The following is a 17,396-nucleotide window of genomic DNA, read 5'->3' on the forward strand; positions in this document are numbered from 1 at the left end:
GAGCAAATCAATACATCATATAATTTTTATTCTGCAGGATTGCCAAAATTCATCATCTATGTCCAAGTACAAGAGAAGTTTTATGTTAATAGATGATATTACTTAGTGGAATTGTTAAATAGAATGATCAGAAAAATTATTTTATAAATAAAGAATCAACATGAAATACCATGTCCTAAATAGAAATTCAGATGCTGATTTGATGGTCAAATCTTCATTTTCCAGGGAAAAAGTGATTGGCAAATCTTGGTGCAAAATTTGCCCTGCTGAAACATACTGTGAAATTCCTTTTGCTACAGTGAACTGAACAGACACCTAGGTTATCTACCAGGTTATCAACTCATTCAATTTGCAAATAATCCAATCATATTATCTAGGATTATATAGAAATGAGACAAAAGTTTATGCAAAATTTTAAAAATATTAACTCTCTATTTTCTTTTTTATTGTTTCTTTTTTATATCTAAACACAGGATTTTATCAGTTCAAGGTATCAATTTTGCTGAGTCCAAATTTATAAAAGTACACAGTTTGTGCCTGAAAATATAGTGGACACAAGATCTTTCTTTAGACAAGGTATGCAAGCACATATGACAGGGGAAAAAAGCCAGGAGCATACTCAGAAACCTTTCTTCTATTTGTCTGCTGCACTTCAGTACCTCCATCTTGCACTACAGTAATAACATATGAACAAATCTGTAATCTGACAAGCAGTGTTGGTTTGTGCTTTAAACACCCCTAAGCACTGGAAGCAATAGATAGCCTTGAAAAATCATGGTGTGCTATTATTTCTCCTCAGGGATTAGTTAAAAAAAACACAAAATCACTACTTCTTGAAAAGCTAAAAACCATTTGAAGAGGAAGGCAGAGATCATATTTGTGATTTGTACAAGCAGTTTTACAGACACTTTTTAAGACATGCTCTGTAATGAATGACAATAATTAATGAATAATGCGACTGTACTGCAAATAAACAAACAGGAAAAATCTTTCCTTGAACATGCTGAAAATTACACAATTAGTTGCAGTGCATTGCCCAGACATAAAAGAGGACATGAAGGATGGAAAACATGAAGCTTAATTAGTTTACAAATTTACTGACTTATTTCATTTGGGAACTACCTTCCAACAGCAAATGATGGGTAGAGCTCATGCTCTCCCCTTTAATTGCTCCTGCCTTGTTAAGGACTCTGGGACAAGAGAAGGACAGAGTTTACAGAACTGCTGCAGGCACCGAGCAGTCTAACCTGGATGCACTCCCAGAGCTTCCACATTCTCTAAACAGCATGGGCAGGACAGGAGGAGTGAAAAGGAGATTCATTTTTAGTGCCAAGATGAATGTAAATCCCATCACATAAATGGATATAAGTATATGCTGAGGGGTGGGGAGCTGGTGAAAAACAGAGCAGAAATATTTTCTGTAATAAATTCTAAGTCATAAAACACTAAATGTTGCAAACACTTAAGAAAGTGTATTGCACTAAGTGATACAGATTTTAAAAGGGGAAAAAAAAAGTTTTATTCTTCCCTAAGTTATACTGTAGTTAAATACATATAAAACATTTTTGCACAAATTTCTTCCATGGCATGAGATTTTACCTTCACTCTTCACAGATATGCTACTATAAATTAATTTATTGCATAAATTATAGAGGAAAAACCTAATTTATTGGGACTGAATGTGTTTCTATACATACAAAGGGGTAAGGACCATCACAGAATTACAATATTTAAATCAGTTAAACACAGAAGGCAATAGAAAAGAGGAGTCTCTGCACTTTGCCACACTAAAAATCACAGCAAAAAAAGCACTTTCTTCTTAACTTTTCATTTTCTCTTTCTGGAATTCTCAAACATCTAAACTAACAATTTATAAGGATGGAAAGAACTCATCAACTTAAATTACACTGCACTGCTGTAAATAGATGTTCATGTATAGCAACAAAATGATGCATATTGTCTAAACCATAAATATGGTCAGCTCCTACAGATATAATATTACTTGATTGGAAGACATGATTATAATTTTTCTTCAGACTTGTATGCCAAGTAATAGTTGTTTATTTATAGCTTGACTCTCAGCTCTACAAGGCATGTTTCTACACACATTGGTGACTGGAAGGAACATAAAAATTCATACCTCATAAAATAAATGTTTTAATGCTTCCTTAAGGATCACTTCCATTTCTCATCCTACAGTTTTTTCTCTGGAAAATTGCTTAAGCTGCGTCATTATCAAAAAGAATGAGAAGGTTCTCCCAGTTCTCAAACCTGCAGTCGGCAAACCCATGGTCTGACAGTGTGCCAGATGAGAACTGGGAGAAACAGATGAGACCTGGGCTTGCCAGTTCCTGACCATCCTTTCCTGATCTCCAAGACAACAGAAATCCAGGGAAATGTGCCATGGTGTTTTCCAGCAGGTCTCCCAATCCAGCCGTTGAAAAGTGCAAACCTGACATCAGCAGGATGTCAAGATTTTCTCCAACCAATGAAGAAAGTATGCAGACATAAGTACTAATGCTATCATGACACTAGCCCAGGAAATGCCAGCTGTTCCTGGATCAATCCACTGGAAACCTCTTTTGGGAACCCTAAAGCAAGCCAGAGGAATGATCCCACAAAGCCTGTAAATGTGGAAGAGCTGCTACAGTACTCTTGCAGCTCCTGAGCAAGAGTGACAAGCTGGACTGTTGCTGGAGGTGTTGCCTCCATACCTGCACTTCATTTCCCCTTTTTCATCCTGCATTTCTTATGCTACAGGAATAAATGTGAATCCTGCTCAGGATGGTGTAACTCAGCTATTGCAGGGAAAGATAAGGAACACAATAGTAGGAAGATGAGACATGGATTAAGTGGACAGGGATGACTGGGGCTACTAGTCTGAGGGCAAAGAAGGTGAAGCAGGTGGTATTGTAAATCCCATGGGTGTGAATTGGGAATCAAGAGATTTCAGGGAGCATAATCAAGATAAATTGGGCCTTTACAACAATAAATTAAATGTATCTTCATTGAAAATTCAAGATCATGCAGTAAGTAAATAAAGATTAATGTAAGATAGCTGAGGTAATGAATTCATACATGGGTGATGATATCACCTATGAGAGAGGAATAAGTAACTTAAACAATCAAAACTTAAGTTGCTGATCTCACCAGAAGGGCAATAACCCTGGTAGGTGATAAATGTTGCATAATTCATCCAAGTTTTAGAAAACTTATTGTTAATGACAATCTTAAAGCTCTTGAAATAATTTCTGCACACATTTAAGTCCTTGACAAAGGAAAACTTCAGAGCAAAGTTCCTAGTAATTTTTCTCTTAAGAAAATAAAAAATACTAAATAAAGCAAATGGATATACCTGTCTGGTAACTTGTGACATAAAGGGAAAACAATACCTTTTATTTAACTACACCTTTTCTGAAAATCACTGGTTTCCTAACATTTCAGAGCAATCCCATTCCTTCTGTCTCACAAATCTGTTTCCATTTAGTATTATTGGAAGCAATTCATGTACATGCAGCCTACATTATCTCTCCTGATTATTTTGATATTTTTTAGATTCCATCCCATATATCTAGTAAAAATCTTAATTTATGTTACTTGAAAACAAGAGACTGAAGTCAAGGATCTTGTATACTACAGCTGGTTAGAGCTTCATATTGGAACAATGTTGATCGTGCAGGGTTTGAGAAAAGTTTTGGGCACTGGAGAGCTTTGGGACACAGGAAAAGGCCTCCATAGTTTATAAGAGTAGAGACAGCTAGTATGAGGATGTAGTGTGAGTAGGAATAGTATCCTAGTAAACAAAATATTAGACTGGCATGTCTTGTCCTTCATCCAGTGAGAACCATTTGCTGAGCAGTGACGAGGAGGGCCAAGAATCTCTTAACTATGGATTTGTCACTGGCAAGGAAAGATTTTTATCTAGAGCCTGTATTCCCCCTTCCTGTCCACAATCCCACCAACTCTTCTGTGATCTTGTCCCTTCTCATAAGTGCTAGGGAACAAATCTTTTAGGGACTGTGCTTTGAATAAGTGGAGAAATCTTCCAGGGATAATGGTGGGAGGACAAGTAGTGTGGAAGAGGGGAGAAAAAACTGCAGTGGTCTTAGAATGTTTTCTCATGAACAGCTTTTATTCCATTTGCCTCTTTTTACTTGCCTTTTTTATATATGCTTGTGCAGAATTACTGCTTGGATCATCTCTGCAACAGCTGGGGTATTTTTCCAAACTTCTGTTTTTACAAGTCTGAATATTGGGTATATAGTAATATATTTTATTTCATAGTTGCAATTCACATTTTTTTTTACTTACTGCTAAATTATTTATCCCCATTACTTGGCTCGCAAAACAGTTTTACTTAAGCTGCACTTGGAAGCAAAGAAAGTCAAAGACAAATATTGTGTTCCATTGATTTTTTCTGTGGGCCAATCGCGATCACAACTAAAACACAGTAATTTGTAGGTGGTCTCCCACTCTTCAGCTCAGGCATGATGATGCTCTATTTTTCAGAATTGGTTAGAACTCCCCACCTTTGCAGCAAGAGTGTCTTCCACAGCAAGCTGGCATCTGTAACTAAGCCATTTCAGCAGGCTCAGCAGGAAGCACCAGGAGCATATGTTGCTCCTGTTGTAGTCTTCCCGATTATTCAGCTGTTTTCCTCACCCATTATGGAGTTTGATCCCTCTGAACAAATAATGCAGATCATCATCTTCTGTTACTGAAACTTTAGGGCATGATATACGTTTATGGTGGGGGAGTTGAGTTTTCTAATAGCTGTGTGGTAACTGTGATGCATGAGTTAGTTTGCAGAGAGCATCACAAAACCTGAGGCTTCTCTGTAATAGTGTGGTGTCAGTTTAGGAAGCAATTCAGAGAGCAAGCCAAGGATTATATCAATTTTCTCAGCCATTCCAAAAAGAAAATTGAGAATGTAGAAGCAGGGACAGTGAAATGAAGCAGTTTAACTGTCTGCTGTTCTCCAGAAACTGATGGATGTGGATTTGTGATTTAGTGAATTGTCTCTTGATGTAATTTTTTGGGGGTTGTGCCTCTTTAGACTGACTCACAAAAACCCCAAAAATACAAAATAAAAAACCCCTATAAGATAGCAAGACCAATTAGGAAAAGTCTGAGAAAAAAACTTTTCAATCCCTACAATTATACAGATATATTAAAAAAATTCCTATTCAAAACTAGACTGAAACTTCACATATTTTAAACATTTTTAAATACAAAATAGCAAAACAAATATTTTACATAAAATTAATATGCTCCAATACTTTTCACTTTAACATCATCATAAATGAAAAACTGACTTTTCTTTTTGCTTCATTCTGTAACTGAAGCATCTAAAAAAATCTTGGCCTGACCACAAACATTTTTCAATGGAAATATCAAAATCTTTTTCCTGATTTTCACAGTAAATCAGACACATGTTTCAGAAAAACACTTCAAGGAAATGCACAGTAATATATACCAAAGTGGAATTAAAACATTATCATAGTTGTATTGGTGTTTTGCTCCTATTACTACATGTGACATTTAATAGTGTTTTCTCTTAGGAAAGCAAACTAAGGTTGCATTGCTAAAATAAGATTCTGTATTTTCTCATTTATGTACTTTGAGAGTCTCTAACAGCAGTTTGAATGTTATTATCAGAGCGCAAAAATTTCCTTTTCCTAATTAGTGCCTTAGTATTGCTTAACTATAGCTGCTTGAAACAATGTCCATAGTTGGGGCACACAGGCACTCAGAATTCTCATACATTTAAAAAACAAGTCTGCTACATCTAACAGGGACAGTGTTGTGTAAATTACCTTGCTGAGCCAAGATTTGCTATGATGACAATGTTTAGCTAAATACTAATGTCTGCATTAAAATAAGAAGGATACACCTTAGGATATATTGTCTCCTTAGCCAACTACACCAAGAACCACATCATGCATTTAAAAGAAAATTTGGATAAAAGAGTACAGTGGAATAAGCAATATTCCTTTCAGGCACATGACTAGTCAGTGTCTATGGAATTGCCCATGTTGGAACATATATTTAGTATGAACAGAACTTGATACAGGGTATATATTTTGTAACGTTGTATTTCCTTGTTATTGTGGCTTGGAAACTACAAAAGTAGAGATCTGGTTTGCTGGTTCACTTTCTGACCACCAAGTGTCTGATAGCCTGAGAGCAGAAAATACCTGCAGAAAAATACACTTTGGAAGTTTAAATAAAAGGGGGAGAGACTATTTCATTACTAAGCAAGGAAGAAGAGCAATAAATAAATCTGACACCACAATGGGTTTCATTAGATTTTGTCCAGCTTTCAATCCAGAGAGCAAACCACAACCAACTTTTGCAAACACTTCTACATAATATTTCCATGTATTCTGAGGGTTCCCTAAATATTTACATGGTCATTTAAATATCACTCATTCCCCTCCTGCATCTTCTATTTTTATTTTAGGAAAGGCACTGAAATCAGAAATGTATCAGTTTTGCTAGACTCTTATACTTCTGCAGATTTTGTACCATATATCATTGAGAGGTAGTCCTGATCCATTGTCTCTTTCATTCCTCTGTACTTCTAGTTTTAGTACATATTAATGTTAGGCAGTTTCTATCTTATTATAGTATCACACTTTTTAAAACCCTCTAATCATGTCTATTTTTCTTTACTTGTAACAGTAAAAATTGAATGCACAAGATCAAGTTGTCACATTTAAGATTTTATTGTAGATATATCAGTACATAACAATACATAAAATTATGATTTAAATCTAAAATTATGAGTTTTACCATTAACATTCCTTAAATTCTAAGCAAAAATAAGGAATTTCAACCTCAAAATTTGTCAGCTTGGTTTTTGAATATGAAATGTGGTTTAACTGATTTTTCAAATCAAAACAGTACAGGAAAAATGTTTTAATAAAAAGAGATGCATTTTTCATAATGAACCCATGTCAAAAGTTTTAGTTTTGTTATTTCTGAACAAAATAACATGAAGGTAAAGAAAAAAACTTTCTTAGTGTTTGCTAACATGAAGATCTAAGGACTACTTTACTGAAAACATTTTAAATGTTGGTCAAACTTTAGGTGCTTTATTTCTCCCTCAGAATAATGTCAGTATTAGTGTTAGCATGAACAGGCAACCAAATATTTTGCTGAATTTCTGAAGTTTGAAACAAATTATATCTCGAGGTAAGTGTGTAGACAGGATCTACATTTTCCAACACAAATTACCCATGGGCATTTCTAACCATGGAAGAAATTGCTAGTGTAACTAGTCCAGGCACATAGGTTAAAATAACTGGTACCATTTTAAAACCTCACAGGGTGCAAGCAATTCTATGCAGACTTCAGAGCATAACTCCAAAGCCTACAGCAAAGGCTATCAACAAGAGTAAAGATTCAGTACAAGTAACTGAATTTATTCATTTTCTGCTAGCATTTAAACTCAGAGGACCTTCAACGCATACAGCACTACATATAAAAATCCTTTCTTCTGCTTATTGACCATGAGAGCTTTCAAATTTAAGGTTCAGACAATCAACTGTAGGGACGTCTGTCCTCAGGAGTATTATTTTTATTTATAAACTTGACTGACATCATGCTTAAGAAAGGACTTCTTGCAATTAGAAAGCTCTTTTTGGAAGTATATACAGAAAAATAAGTATCCAAGCACATCATTTTCTGAAGCATTTGTGGCCACTATTTTTTGAGTCTGTTTGGAGACTAAAAGAGTGAAGCTGCATCAACACTTCATCAAAAATATTGCAACATCTAAACTAATCACATTAACTACTACTAAACAGAGGTTCAAGTAACTTTCTTATTTTGATGAGAAGCTCCAAAAGAGCAGAACAATGCAGGCTGCAAAGTATTTGTAGTCAGCTATTTATCAAAGTAGCAGATTGAGATGTTTATGTGCCCTTTTCATCAGCTATAGATACTGTAGAAGTTCAAGGCTTCTTCAGTTGGAGCTCCTTCCATGGAAGGAGCTTTATGAAAAAGTCCCTTTTCTGATATCAGAGTGCTGGGCTGAATTACCATGAAGATAATGTGGGCTCAATGCCTGCTCTGGCTTGGCTTGAAGTCTACAAGCTAAGGGACAGCAACATCCTAACAGGGCCATTTCTGCAATGAATATTTGATAGCTTTTTGATGCAGAGAATTTAAATATAGATTTGGAATGTACTGTGAATTCCCACTCAGACTAAGTGTTTTGATGCCATGATTCACATGAAGTACTGAGTAACTTCGGTTGCTCCTGGAAGGGAGCATTCATCAGCTCTGTGTATTTGCAGTTGGTTGCTGAGGTAGGATGCATCTCATGCAGCTTTAGCAATGTAACAATATAATTGTCAAACCTAAAGAAAAGTTTTTTATTTCAAAGAAAACATTTACCCTCTCCAAAAACAAGCATTTAGGAAAACAAGTTGAAGTGCTTCCCTGAACAGACTTTCTTGTGTACCTAGCTTAAACTACATGGTTAATGAGTAGAGAACTAGTGCTGGGCAAGATAAATATTTATGCTAGTTTAAAACAGCCTCTCACAAACTACCTGCTGTTTAGTCAGCTGCTGTGAGAATAAGAAAAAATTAAGTTGTTCTATTTTCTTACAATTGTTGCAAGGACTGACAATAGCTATGTCACACTTGAATTAATTCACAAGGCTCCATGTTGCTGCTAAGGAGACAAGTATGTAAAAAAAAATTCAAAACAAATGTAATAAAACCAACTTAAAATGAAAATAAATGTAATAATGAATCTTAAAATAATTAAACTCTAAGTTGCTGCTGGGTTTCACAGTATCAAAATTCCAAGATGAAATTTTTAGAGCTAGACAAGATAGAAGTATTCATGACAGAATTTGTATGTGAGAAAAGAGTGGGGGTTTTTTCAGGAAGAAGTAGTGGGAGAATTTTTTCAACTGCAACCAAAAAAGGAAAGCAATGAAATCATACTTTTAACAGCAAAGGAACAGCTATGAATTTAGGCATATAAAAGATCCAATAGTAACATTTTTCAATATTAAGAGCTAAAGAAAATGTTGCATTACCTTTTGTATTTTCCCTATCCACTGTCTCTTCCTTCTGTGTCCAATTTTAATGAACCCACCACACTGCAAGAACTAGGGTATGATGAGGAAAAGAAATAGAAGATTTCACTTTGTGCAGCCAGTGGGAAAGATGCTGCATGGTTATAGAAATTTAAACACTTTTTTTGTTTCATATTTTTCTGTATGACAAAAGGTAATTTTTGACAGTCAAAATGGAAAACATGGGTTCAAGAACTTTGGATTGCTATAGACTATAATTTTGTCATGTATTACTGTCAAAGTAAACCTATGTTATTTACTGGAGCTGGTGAAACCCGTCTTCTACAAGATGTGTAGACAACCGCTGAAATTCATGATTTTCCACAGGTGAAAATCTGTAATTTCCTCACTAGTCTAATTAAAGGTGTTTTTTCAGGACTTGATAAAAATAAAAGCACCATCAATTAGAACTAAGCAGCTAGTTAATGGACTGCTTGATGGCATGAACAGGACATGGACGATTGCCTTCTGGAAGGGGATTTCAGTCTAAAACTGGAAGACACTTTACCCAGTACTCTTTGCACAGCCTAGAAGACAGCTACTTCTTTAATCACAAACTAATTAGAACTGATTGGCTTCATTGCTAAAATTGCTAAATTAGGGACATTACAGGCGCCTGTTCCTTGAGCAGGTTGGCTGTACACACTCCATTGGCAGCACTCTTACAGCTGCACATATCCCATCCTCACCGGGGCAAAACAGTGACAGCAAACAACACAAAGGAAAGTCCCCTTATGACAGTCCTGTCCCTTTTGGATAGAAAGAATCAATTTGCTCTGCTTCCTCCCCCTGTGTGAATCAGGACAGTTATCTACAAGTAGCTGAAGAGAGAGGAAAGAGGCTTATCTGGAGAAGGTGTTCTGGAGTTGGAGGGAAATAGATATGCTGTCATGGTGTTTGCAGCAAATCTGAGCAATACCTTGGCTGAGACATGCTAAATTAGATGGTGCTGAACAAGATGCGTGTGACTAAGCAACAAGCAACCCCCAGAAAAGGTCCCCACTGTACACTATAGGCATCTCATTTAAAAAGTATTCAAAAGTGTGTTTAGCCACGTAAACACCTTAAAAATGCAATATCTACCAAAATATCTGAAGTATATATTTCACAAAACTAAAACCAAAGCCATCTTGAGAATCTGGGGGACTTTATTGCTCTGCCAAGGGCCATAAAGAATTCATGGTGCAAACAAGTTTAATTCCTCACAGGGGATGAATCCAACAAATAAATCTGAGTCCACCAAATTCACCCTTGGCTTAGCACCTGATTGATACTCATATTCTGCTTAAAAATGCTAGTGATTAAGCACTTTCTCATCAATCAAATCTCTCCTTTTTAGGTGCTAGTACACTAATAATAATCATAGTAATAATAATAGTAATAATAATAATAGTAATAAAAAAAATATGCAAAATACTGTTAAAGCACAGTCTTTCTCTTGATAGGAAGTACACACATTGCTGTATTTTGTATATCTAAATCAGCAAGTCCCCTAGTATGAACAGCTGTCAGCACAGTAAGGCTTCAGTCTTGCAATTCAGATTACAATCTTTTAACAGTATTCTAAGGCTGTTGACAATATGTACCCCAAAAAAACAGATCTTCAATCAGGTGTGCATGTCACTGTAGCACTGAGACAGTGAGACCCTGCTTGGTTGTTTTCATGCACTTGAAAATCAGATGAGAAGGATGGGAATTTTTAGGTATTCTGCTACTCTAATTTAAAAAAAAGACCACTCATAATAACCACTACATTGTCATAAGCTTATTTTAGGAACCGAAGGCTGGTCAACAGTCCTGAGCTTAAACAAAACCGAAATGTTTCCATCCATTTTTTTTTAAATATATTTTTCAGTTATGGATTTACTTTTGAGGTAATCCAAGCTCCTCTGCAGAATGCCAAAATCTTGTGCAGTACATGTTCCAATTTACTAAGTGCAGTTTGAACTCATTTCACCAAGGCTATTTAATTTCTCCTCATTCTTATAACTTGTATCATAACCTTTAGTGTGCAGGCTGATGGGAAAATTCCCCGAATCGTTTAGGTGTTTCACCAGTAGATTAGATGTGTAAATGTGTTTTGAGCCCTTCTATATAAGAAATACATCAATAAACTAGAGGATGTTCAGCAAACAGCCATCAAGACATTCATGGGGATGACACACATGCCCTGAGAGGAAAGGATGAAGGACAAGGCTTTGGCCAGCCTAGAGAAGAAATGGTGGGTCAAAGAGCAGATCCAAACAGGGAGAGGAACCAATACTCTCCTCAATGGTGAACAGTGCAGGACATTATGGGCATAATGTGAAACAGGAGCTTTAGACTGGTAAAAGCTTTTTTCTGATAAGGCAGCTCAGACCATAGAATGGGCTTCCCATTGAAGATATTCCATTTCTCCAGATCCTCAGAGATTTTCAAAATCTGAATGGCTGAAGTACTACCTCACCTAGATACAACCTCAAGCTGACCCTGTGTTGTGGCTTAAGCCTGGATGGAAATTAGCATCCTGTTTTGAGCATGAGGTTGGACTAGAGACCTCCAGAAGTTCTTTCCAACCTGAAATATCCTATGATCCACTATTATGATGCCCCTGCACCAAAAATGTCTTAGCTAGTGCTACTGAACAATCTCAAGTGCCTATGTGCATATGCATATCTACAGGTGCGTATGCTCCTGCAGATAAGCACGTGGAAATCCACAACAGAGTTCTAGAAACTTCTGTTGATTACTTTCTCAGTCCTTAGGTGATTAAGAACAGTTCAAAGCAGAAAGAAAACCAGGTGAATTAACATTTTAAAATTATTGTTATATTTCACCTCACCAGGTAAGGTACCTGCATATTTAAGGATGTGTTACATGGATAGGGGTACACTACATTGAGTTTTGCTAATTTGGATGCCTTTTATTGTGACTACCATATCACTTAGTGCAATAATCATATGACTGACTTTTATGTTCACTCACTCCCATGAGCCTGGAATTCTGTGACAGAGGAAAAAACCAGTTTACTGATGGAAAGTGGTGGTGAGAACTGTGGTCTCTTTTTAAATACATTTCAAACATTTTCATCAGTAGAGAGCTCACTCACTATCACCTCAGTGGATACCAAAGTTTCAAAGAACAGAGAGAAAAAAGCCAGAATGTACTTTGGTGAGATCCTTTTTAAGCCATCCTAATGATTGGCAAGTGACTTTTTTCGTGGCTGAAAGTATTCACAGCTCTTGGCACAGACATCTTCTGCCAGCCTAAATCACCTCAGTTCCAATGGAAGTCAATTGAGTAAGGGTGATTTATGGTCCCTCCAATTTTGTCTCAAAATCTGTGTAATGTGAAAACGTCGGAGAGGTAAAGATTTTTGGGGTTTTTTTAAGACAAATTGCACTATTTTCTGTTAGGGTACATTTATTGCTTCCTTAAAGGAGAATGCTTCTGATGTTCTCTTAATTTAATCAAAGAGAAGTCACCTGAAGGGATAGAAGCTCCAACACAACCTAGATCATGTAGCTCAAGGAAGCTGTATTCAGCCTTTCATTTTAGCATTCTCCAGCCTCATGGGTACATGCACAATTACACTAAGTTAATTAGTAATATATACTAGCTGATACATAATTCACAAGATGACCATAGTTTTAAGGAATGTAAACAATGTATTGTTTACAATATATTGAACAATATATTGAAATTTATGTTTCCCAAAAGCCATGTTAAAACCTAAATGAGAGCTGATAACGGTCAAAAAGTGCAAAAGAAAGGGATGGGAGTGAAACACAGTAATACAGTGATTACCATTCAGGATAGAGAGAACCTTTTTATCTGACAGTAATCTGTATGTAATTATGGCCCCACAAAAAAGGCAACACCTAAACAAACAGATAGAAAGTGCTGTTGCACTTGCTCTATGCTATAAATTTGTGCTTTATTCAGGCTTTTTATATTCAGGCTTATATTGCCCTTATGGAATTGGAAATCTGTATTTTTTAGGCTGCAGCTCTCTTCATCAGTGACAGAAGCCAGAGGTAGTGCTGTGGTGAAGCCAGTTTACTAAAAAAAGCACCTTGGAGAGTGACAAATAAAATTAATTATTTATTTATTTTAAATAAGGCAAGACATGAGAACAAAGTCATTCCATCCTGTGCATGAGAAATGGTTCAATAAAAAACAAAAAATAAAAGATTTTTTTTTTACAAAATTCAATTAAAAACTTGTGTCACAGCTTCTTAAGAGGAAAAAGGCATCCAGCTATCTTCTATTATGATTTCAACCTCTTAATGCCTTGACTTTGAGAAAACCTTGTCAAACAAATAGGGACAAGAACTTTATAAGTAGTTCCTTCCAAGTAAAAGAACATTTTCAGAATTCTATTCTCTCCATTGATTTATACAAATTATTTGCTAGGACATTGAAGGAAAACAAATGAAATCTTATTGTAATCCCAGCGATGCCATTCCACATCCATCAGTGGAAGATTTGGCCAATAATATTTGCAGAAAATAGTGATAGTTGAATGATTATTTGCTTCTTTCAAGTTAATAAACCTACTGATTTATTTTTGTTATTGATATATTTATTAGTTGTCATCAGTATTTATTGTAAAAACAAAATCAAACAAAATGTACTCTACAGAGAGAGCATTAAAACTAGTTATTTTGGTGATTGGTAGAACAGGATGTAATCAGCTTTCTTAAACATTTTTCCACCATCGTAAATAAAATCATTCTTAGAAATGCAAACATATAAAGATAAAAATGGCACTATCATCTATGATAGACTGATTCCTTATCAAAAAGATGTAAATTAAATGTACATTATATATATGCACATAAATTGAGTGAATCATATATAGTGATTATTTATTTACTTTTTCTCTTTTCTTGCATGGGTGGAGTAGATTTTACTAAGCTTTCTTTAAGCTTCAGTGTGTTTGAGCATTATCTTTACTATGCATTTTTTGTTTTATTTTATAAAACAGATTATCCAATAACAAATTTCTCACAAATCAAAAAATCAGCTTTGCCTGTGTAGTGGCAGAATCTGAACTGTATTTATTTTACATTATTTGAGGTTTCTGGAAATAATTGTTGAGATGTTACTTGACTACAAAAAATGAAAGTAAAGCTGGTAGTGATTAGAACGATGACAAGAATCATGAGTAAGGAAGAGCCAGCTCATACTCAAAATACATGTGTGTCAGCATGACATGGAAAATGTATGTGAGTGTCAGGCTGTGCATAAACTATACAAATGCCATTACAAAATGACTAAACAGGCCTGGCATTGCACTGAACAAGGTGCTTGCATTTAATCAGGGCAGGAGACCAGACATCAGTGACAGAATGCTTGCACCTTTTGAAGAAAAATGTTTAAATAGTTGTGACATGTGACATGCCAGTGTGAAAAGCCAGTTCAAGACAACCAAGCAAAACCAAAATACTCTTTACTTTTGCCTACTGTGTAGGCAAAAAGCAATTTTTGCTGCCCCAGAATGAGGCAATTTTACCACAGAAAGAGAAGAGTAGAAATATTATAGAGCTCTGAAACACTAACCTTGTTCCTAACCCTGTCCTCAACAGGGATGGAAGCAACATTTGCCATAACCACAAATAACCTCACACATTTGTCAGCTGAAGCCACTCCAACTCTCAGCTTGGCTCTCGAGGCTGCTGGGCTGGGGAGGCATGGACAATCTCCAAACACTTGGCTTTGCCTAGCTCATATTTGGTGCTATCTTGCCCTTGTTTCCTGTAGAAAGTTTGCAGGTAGAAATGCATAAAACCTTTTGAGCAGGCTACATAACTAAGGCAGCTAAATAGGAGCAATGGGGCCACTGTAGTTTAAATCCATTTATTTAAAATAAATTCCCGCTATATCTGAAATAACTTCAAGTGGACCTGTAAAATTGGTGTGGTTTCAGTGAAACAGTAACAAGGATCTTATAATGCAATGCACAAAATTAGTATTATGCAAGGACTTGAGTTTAGGTAAAACTCTACCAGGAAATAAACATACCTAATTAATCCTTTTTCAGGATTTGATCTTCAAAATTGTCTTCTGAGCAACCAGTCTACACAAAGCATATTATATTAATCCTTTAGCCAAAAACAAGGGCAAAGTGTGAATATGCCAGCAGAAGAGAGCAATGGCTGAGGAGGCCTTCTTTGAAAAAGAGACTTAATGTATAGAATGAGAACTGTGGCAAAAAGACTGATGACTCCTCTGAGTAGTCCCATCAGTCTCCCCTTGCTATTAGGATGTAACTCTTTTAGTGGACTCAATGGCATCACTTCTGCCTTCATGGGACTGAGGTTAGGGTAACTTTTTTCAAGCCACTGTTCTCAATTACTAACTCAAAATTAATTATGTCTATCAGTAAGTTGACCTGATTATCCTGATGCCACAAGAATATCAATAGCTTTTAATTTCTACACCACTCAGAATCTCCTTTAACATCACACACACACTGAAAAAATGATTCACAAGATTCACCATTTTCTTAAGCTTCTACTGCTGATAGCTGCTCCTGAAAACACTCAGTATTTAAGAGAAGGAATACAATGAGAACTGTGGATTTTTTTTTAAATTTTAGCATCCTTATTAGTACAATCAAAGCATCTTACTGTTTTATTTCTCTTTCTTCTAGGCTCTTCTTAAAGGATAACTGTAGTCTTTCTTTAAAGAGCTTAACCGTTTGTTCTTTTACCAAAAAGTAAATCTAATTTAAAATAACATATTCATACCAGCATGTAACCACAACATGACTGTAGATATAATTATAAGTACTGATAATAATATAAATTGTGAATTTGTTGTGTTATTGTCTGATGCTAGAAAAGTAGCACATTAGGGAAAGTTACCACACTTGCTACCAAGAAACAAAAACAGTTCACCAGGTAAGAGTTTCAGGACACCCCTCTGCTCTACTGCTGTTTAACTGCATTAAGTTCACAGGCAAGCACTGCTCTGATTTGAGCCTTTATATAATTCATCAGAGCACAGACTCTCAAAACAGAAAGTCTGTTTAGTCTATCTCTATCATCATAATGACAGTAGGAACACAAAATAGCCTGTGGCTCTGGGTGAGTTAATTATCTACTTTTTTTTCCCTAGGACACCGTCTTGAAATACTAACACATTAACCTTGCAGACTATTCACTCAGACCTTCTGCACAGCAGGAGATTACTACCAGTCTCAACTGGTTAGTGTCAACTTCCCTGCTCTCTGGGGTCAGCCAGGTCACTCCTCCTTGCCTGCAAGATTAATTTCCCTCTTAGGGACAGAATAGGCTTAAGCATACAAACACTTGAATTAAGTGATGGAACATATTCTATAAAGAGGAAAAACTACATTAATCTAATCAACTGTTTGTTCTGATAAAAATGGATCACTATCAGCAAACAAGGTCTTTCCTTCACTAAAATATATATTTATGCATATTCTAGGTGTGTATCAAAAATACCTATTCTAATGAAAAGAACTGAAACTTTTCAAAAAATGTGCTTTATGGTTTTCCAACACAATTAGATGTTATAAAATTTTGTTTCTGTACAGATACAATACATTTATACACAATACAAGGAGTGAATCTTCATCCACGGTAAATTGCCTGTATTTATAATTTCTTTGCAATGCATTATATAACTATCCTTCTTGCAGAATAGTGACTTTCCAAGGTGCATCAAATGCAAATGCAGTAAATATTTATCAGAATATTTTAAGCACAATACAATGATTTTAAAAATAAATATAAAATTTCCCAGTTGTGACTATATGTTTTCATTTAAGCTTTTACTTTTCAATTTTCAGCTACTTTGGGCAATGGAAATGGATTCAACTAATTTACATTTTGGTTCTTGGTATAAATACTACACTATTGAGAGAGACGTTTATTCATTTAACTATGGAAGTATTGCTTGGTAGCTTCACAAAAAACAGGAAATATTTTAATTCTTTCAATTCAAAAGGATTGCTTGGGTTTGCCTTTTAAAAGATATTTTCTGATTATATTCTTTTTAATGAAGTCATAATAACACTCTAGTTAATTAAATTTTAAGTTTTGTAAGACAGATATAATGTATTACAAATATATTTTCTGAGCAGGACAAAGAGAGCTTGAATTTAGCTTCATTTCAGAATCCTATTTTTTTTTAATCTAAGGGACTGTTTCTTGGTGCAAGTGGGGCAATCATTGATAGCTGGTGAGCAAGTGAGCCAAAAGCTTTTAAATCTCTATGCAGTCTGCTGAACAGTGTCCTTCATCAGAAGCCTACGACTTTATCAACCTGATAGAGAAATTCCAGCAAG

General features: G+C 35.5%; 1 protein-coding gene across 1 annotated transcript in view; it reads right to left on the reverse strand.

Moving 5' to 3' along the window:
- GRM8 (glutamate metabotropic receptor 8) overlaps window positions 1–17,396 on the reverse strand; it is a 316,661-nt gene that overhangs the window by 123,446 nt on the left and 175,819 nt on the right. The gene's annotated exons all lie outside the window — the stretch shown is intronic.

This window comes from Ammospiza caudacuta, chromosome 5 (assembly GCF_027887145.1).
Source record: "Ammospiza caudacuta isolate bAmmCau1 chromosome 5, bAmmCau1.pri, whole genome shotgun sequence".
NCBI classification, from domain to species: Eukaryota; Metazoa; Chordata; class Aves; order Passeriformes; family Passerellidae; genus Ammospiza; species Ammospiza caudacuta.